We start from the raw sequence: 6,000 nt of genomic DNA, 5'->3' as shown, positions 1-6,000 counted from the left end.
GTGCTGGCCCCACCCCCAAGCAAGCGGTTAAAGGCAATCAGGCAGGCAGGCAGAGTGATTAGGGGTGATCAGGTAGGCAGGCCCGCAGTTAGGGGTGATCAGGTAGGCAGACGGCCCCTCACAGGTCTGGCCCCATGCCCCAGCAAAGGAAGAGGGAGGCCCAGGCCAGCCAAGCCATTGCACCCCAGCCTGTCGCCTGCAAAGGGAGGCCACTGGTGGCAGGGGAGGGGGGGCAGCACTGCACAGATGGCAAGCAGTAGCAGTGGTGGGGTTGGGGCCAGCTGCCTGCAGCCAGGGGAAGGAAAGCCCCGATAGGCCCTGATCTCAGACCAGGCCTAGGGACCCTACCAGAGGGGTCCCAGATTGTGAGAGGGTGCAGGCCAGGCTGAGGGGGCCCCCCACCCCCTGAGTGCATGAATTTTTGTGCACCGGGCTTAGTATAATAATAAAAGAGAATATCTTGGCCTCCAGATGTATATACTGACTTAACATCTCCCTTTAGAGGACTCAAAGGCACTTCAAAATTATTATGTTGACGAGCATAGTTATGATCTCCTCCCAATTCTTGCTGAAGCAGAGAAAAGAGGAGTCAGCTCCAACACCTCCCTCTCCCTTGTCCCATAGCTACACTGTTCTCAAATCCTGTCAATCTCACATGCTACAGACCTCTAGAGTCTAGTCACTTTCTCTCCCCATCACCCCACCGGACTCCAAGGAATTGTCACCTATCCCCTGGATGTCTGCTACAGCCCCCTAATTACCCACCCTCCTCCTATCCTCTCTGGGCTCCCCCCATGTATTTATTACTGTTAACCTGAGTGTTTTTGTTTTTTTTAAACACAAGCCTGATCACGTTTCCCTCCTTTATCCTGTGGCTCACAGGATAAAGACACATCTCCTTAGGACGCTTCAACCTCTCTCTAGTCTCATCGCGCCCACTGTCCCTGCTCTCTGCTGCTCTCTGACTGTCCTTCAGATCCTCATACAAGCGTCTCCCTCCCACCCCAGCACTTGCTATTCCCTCCACCAGGAACATACTGATCATCTGTATGACCCACTTTCCAACTCGACCCATTTGGCCTAGGTGACCCCACTCATTCTTCCAGCTTAGATCAGGCTCTGCTATCAGCTGACTCCGTGGAACTCCACTTCTATCCTTCGGAGCACACATTTCACTTTATAATTATGCACATTCTTCACTGTATCATAATACATTCATCTGTGTAATTAAATAAATAATATCTGTTGGCTGGGCCTTATGCTCCATATCTATTTTTGATCACTATCATATCCTCAGCTCCAAAATGTCTCAAAGCCTGGCACATAGTGGGTGCTCAGTAAATACCTGCTGAAAGAATAATGCATTAATGAGTATGTGTGTGTGTGTTTCCTTATTTAGGATATTTGGAAGGCTTTGGAGTTATTAACAAAACAAATCTACCAAAACTTAAGTACTATATGTTGCTTCTACCTCTCCGTTATTATACAAGATTAAATGACATATACCAATACATACTCCTTGACAAGATGTTTATTTATTGCTGATTCATCTGACTTACCTTTTCAAGTTGAACTGAAAAACTAGAACAATAGTCATGTAAAAATTTCAGTCCCTTCCCTTAGACATAATTCCACTAGGAGAAAGGAATCAACTGGAAATGGTGACTCAAAAGCTATTTCCATGTATCTCTTCCCACCACATGTACCACGAACACTTTTTGAAATTGAAATAAAACAACAATACTTCTTAGACGTTACTTTGGACGATCCTATAGTTTTAGGGAAAGTTCATCAGGATATTGCTGATTAACTATTAGAGAATTTCAAAAAGTGTTAGATACGCTTTTGTAAATGCATTTTCAATAACTCATCCCTGCATTTTAGCTAGCGTTTTACATGACTGTTTCCCCGACCACAGTAGAAGCAGGACCTGCCTGCGTTTTCATTGCCAGGCCAAGCCCCATGGGCTAACCACCACTAGCAACAAATGCTCCCGAAATAAATAATTTCCAGCTTCAACATTTTCATTAAACGTTTCCTCTTGTTTTCAAAAACAACGAAAAGGCATCCAGTTCAATACTGTCCAGAGATTGAATCTCCACTGTTTCTTTTGCCTCAAAAAAGGGTACTTCTGTTTAGTCAAAGGCAAGTTTTGGTATTTTCCCCGCCCTTCTAAGACTGAATCTGCATGACTACCGATGCCTCTGTTGAAAGGTGAGGAGAATGGCAAACCCAACCTCGGGCGTCACTGCTGCCAAGGAAACAGGTCTGAGTGGAAGATGGTCTTTTCAGGGCAGCAGCTCCTGGGGAGCGGCCCTGGGGACCCCTCGTGCTGAGTAAGAGAAATAAAGTTTATGACTCATTTGGTTAAAAGGCTCACATCTTGCTTCCAGAAAGGTTCCTTGTAGAGATTTCTAGGCTGGACCCATACAAACAGACACGACCGAGTCCAACATTCCTAATGAGGACTTTCCCTCTCGCTCCAGGTGACTGTGTTACGATATGTTTCCCAGGAGCAACCCCGAGGAAGGATTTGCCGCAAGGAGTTTATTTGGGAGTGGCGCCGTCGGGAGTGCGGCAGGGAGGAAGGGGAGGCAGCCAATAAAAGGTCCATTAACACGAAAGTCACCCCTGTGAATAACTGGAGCTCCATCCCACTGGGGAACTCTGGAGCCGAGCGGGTGGAAGGCGGGTGGAAGGCGCGGGATCAGAGTTATTCCAGGCACGAGGGAGGAGAGCTGGGCGTTTCACAGCAGGCAGTCCTGGCAGGAAGGCTGCATCGAGGGCTGTTCTGTCCTCGGCTCCTCGGCCTGCTGTGTGAGGGCAGCCCCGCAGGTTTGTGGCCGAGGCCCTCCTGCAAAGACGTGCAGCCTGGAGCAGTTGAAAGTTGGGCTGGCGTGTGTTAGGGACACTAGCCGGGCACCGACAGCATCTGGTGGCGACGAACTGCACAGAAAGCATTCCCATTTATTGAGTGCCTGCTCTGAGCAGAGCCCTCTGTGCTGATGATTTCATCTTCCTACTCCTAACAGCCCTGGGAGGTAGGCATTCTTATTATGATTTTACAACTAAAGAGGGAGGGCAGCTAAGTTCTCCAAGGCCATGCTCTAATGCACCGCACAACACACCTAGCTCCAACGTGGACGTGCTGAGCCACTACCGCACACGCGAGGACTGGCCCTGCACCTCCATGAGTACATGCACATCACACCCCACGCACAGCGGAATCCGCGCGAGGCCAGCCCTCCTGCCTGTGGGCATTGCGCTCTTTGCCTTTCCTGGTTCGTTCACATTGGCACCAAGAGCTGTGCCAATTATTCAACAGTCAGTTGCCCAAATACAGGACAACTTTGTGCAGGAGAGCGGAGCTCTGAGGCCCTTTGACTGAAACGTCCAAATGAACATTCCGTGTGGCCAAGTTGTCAGTGAGAAAGGAGGTCTAATGAATCTCCATGGTGTAAGCCTAAAAGCAGAGCTGAGCCACCCGAGCTTGAATACGATTCTAAGGGGCTGTCCCAGAGCTCTGGGGTACAAAGTGGCCGTTATCTGAAGTTGCAAAGGAATTTCCTGAAAGAGCTGGTAACTGTACAATGAAGCACATCATAAAAGCTGGCTATCCCTGGTGCCTGATCACGAGGGCAGACTCGGACCAGTCAGGGCATTGACCTAGACCATGAAATCATTTTCAGAGACTTTCCCTCCAACAGGGAAAAACCCACTTCCCTAAAATAACCTCCCTTTAATAGACTGTTGCAGTAATAAAGGGGTTTATTTAATGGAACTTGCTGTGTACACTCAAAGTGAATTTGAACCAACCAAATGCCCATCCTCCTCTCCAGTATAGTAATGACCTCCTATATATTCATGCATTAAAAATCGCAGCAATTTGTCTTGAAAACAACTAAATTCTTTAAAGGTTACATTTCTCAATTTTCAGGGCCTTCATTTTTTCTTGTATAATTGCTCAAAGAATCCCCCTAAGTTCTTTTTTTTTTTTTAAAGGGCCTGCGGCCTCCTAGTCTACCATTAAAAATATGGTTTTCCGAACGCTCCTCTGAGGTGCTTCTTCTAACTCTCACGGAAACCCTGGTGTGCTGGCTCCTCCTGCTCCCCCGCAGAGACCTCTCCTGGCCCGCAGGCCCAAGCCCAGCCCAAAGGCCCATTGCAGAGGACGCCCATTCGTGGGGTTCGGTCCCACCCTGAAGGTTGGTGAAACCCAGGCATTAGGCCAGACCCGCACTCTCAGGCCGACGCCCCAAATGCCGTGGTTGTTACTAATAGGGCGAGAAGGAGCGGTTGACAGGAAGGCAAGCCCTCCCCTAAGTTCTCTGATTCTGTGGAAAGCCTACTGCTAGGGGGAAAAATATTTATCCTATAACCCTCTTAAAAGCTATTAAAATATATTAAAAGAATTGCTGAATGGTGTTTTCTGAAAACATAACCAGCCATCGGCTCTTGTAATTTTTTTTTTAATTTTACAAAAAAGAAAGATAAGTATAGAAACTATAGACCCAACTGTCATCTGATTATAAATGACAATGAAATATTTCTATCCTTTAAAAAAATATTCAGGAGACAATTGTACCAAATACAAGATCAAACATTTAGGAGGAGAAGCAGAAGCTAGGAGTTTAGTTGACACAAACCTTCCCAAGTTCTGCTGGTTAATTACCTCTACCATGCCAAGTTACCTGCCATGATTTGCATTCTCTGGAGGCAAAAATAATAATAATAATAATAATAATAACAACAATAATAATGATGATGTGTGAGCAGCCTCCATGGTTGGCGACGGTTCATTTCAAGGAGAGCTGCTGCAGAAAGGCATCTGGGATGACTTGACAAGCAAATTAGAGCGTGCAGTATTCGGGGCTTCTGTCTTCCAGCTGATAGGAGTCTCCTGGCATCCTAGAAAGAATCTGGCTGCCTGTTCCCTTAACATAGACATTATAAAAAGCGGAGTTTATACAGAAGGATAAAAGAAGCGTTAAGGTACCGCCCAGGGGAAGCCACCAAAAGGTGGCCCTGGGAATGACGATTTTGTACAGCCAGCCACAGGAGCGGCTGAGGTCTCCACAGTGTCCTCCTCACTTACACAACCGCCATCTTCCCTCTCCGGTCACAGCGGACATCCCTTAGAGATGTGCTCTTCCGAAGATAGGCCCAGAGATGGGCCCAGAGATGCTGACTGGCATAGAAACCGATCCATCAGAACCAAATTGGTCGACAGAGGAGGGCAGTTGGGGTCAGGGAGGAGATCAGGCCTGCAGGGGAGGGCAGTTGGGGGTCAGATCAGGCCGGCAGGGGAGGGCAGTTGGGGGTGATCGGGCGGGCAGGGGAGCAGTTAGGTGTTAATCAGGCCAGCAGGGGAGTGGTTAGGGGGTGATCAGGCTGGGAGGCAGAAGCGATTAGGGGAAATCAGGCAGGCAAGCAGGAGAGTGATTAGGAGTCAGCAGTCCTGGATTGTGAGAGGGATGTCCCAGATTGGAGAGGGTGCAGGCTGGGCTGAGGGACACCTGGTGAATTTCATGCACCAGGCCTCTAGTGTAAAATAAAACCAGTGCCTGAAACTGCAATCAGGATGAGGTCCTCTCCTCTGTCTGCCACCACATTGGCTATACCTCATTCTTAGGCTGCACTTGGCATTTCAAGCAACACGAGAGTTAGTCATTTTCACTCAATGTTAGGGCATCTCAGTGGAGTTGTCCCAGAGGATGGATGTCTCACTGAGTTTCACTGCCTCTGTTTCACCTGCCCTTCACGGAACCAATCGCTGTGGCCAGGGGAGCGAGATGCCCGGTGTGCTGGACCAGTCTCAGGATTGTGCCTGAGTGTGGGATAAAGTCAGCTCATCCTGAGCACTTCGTGGGGGACAGGGATCCAGCAGGCAGAAACTGAGGTGATGCAAGCAGAGAAAGAGCAAAGGGAGACTGAGGATCAAAAATAACAGCTGTCCACTATGGCCTGTTTAGAAGAGAAGAATTAGATCAAGTGAGTATT

This window comes from Eptesicus fuscus, chromosome 15, assembly GCF_027574615.1.
Source record: "Eptesicus fuscus isolate TK198812 chromosome 15, DD_ASM_mEF_20220401, whole genome shotgun sequence".
NCBI lineage: Eukaryota > Metazoa > Chordata > Mammalia > Chiroptera > Vespertilionidae > Eptesicus > Eptesicus fuscus.
This window is presented reverse-complemented; position numbering follows the sequence as displayed.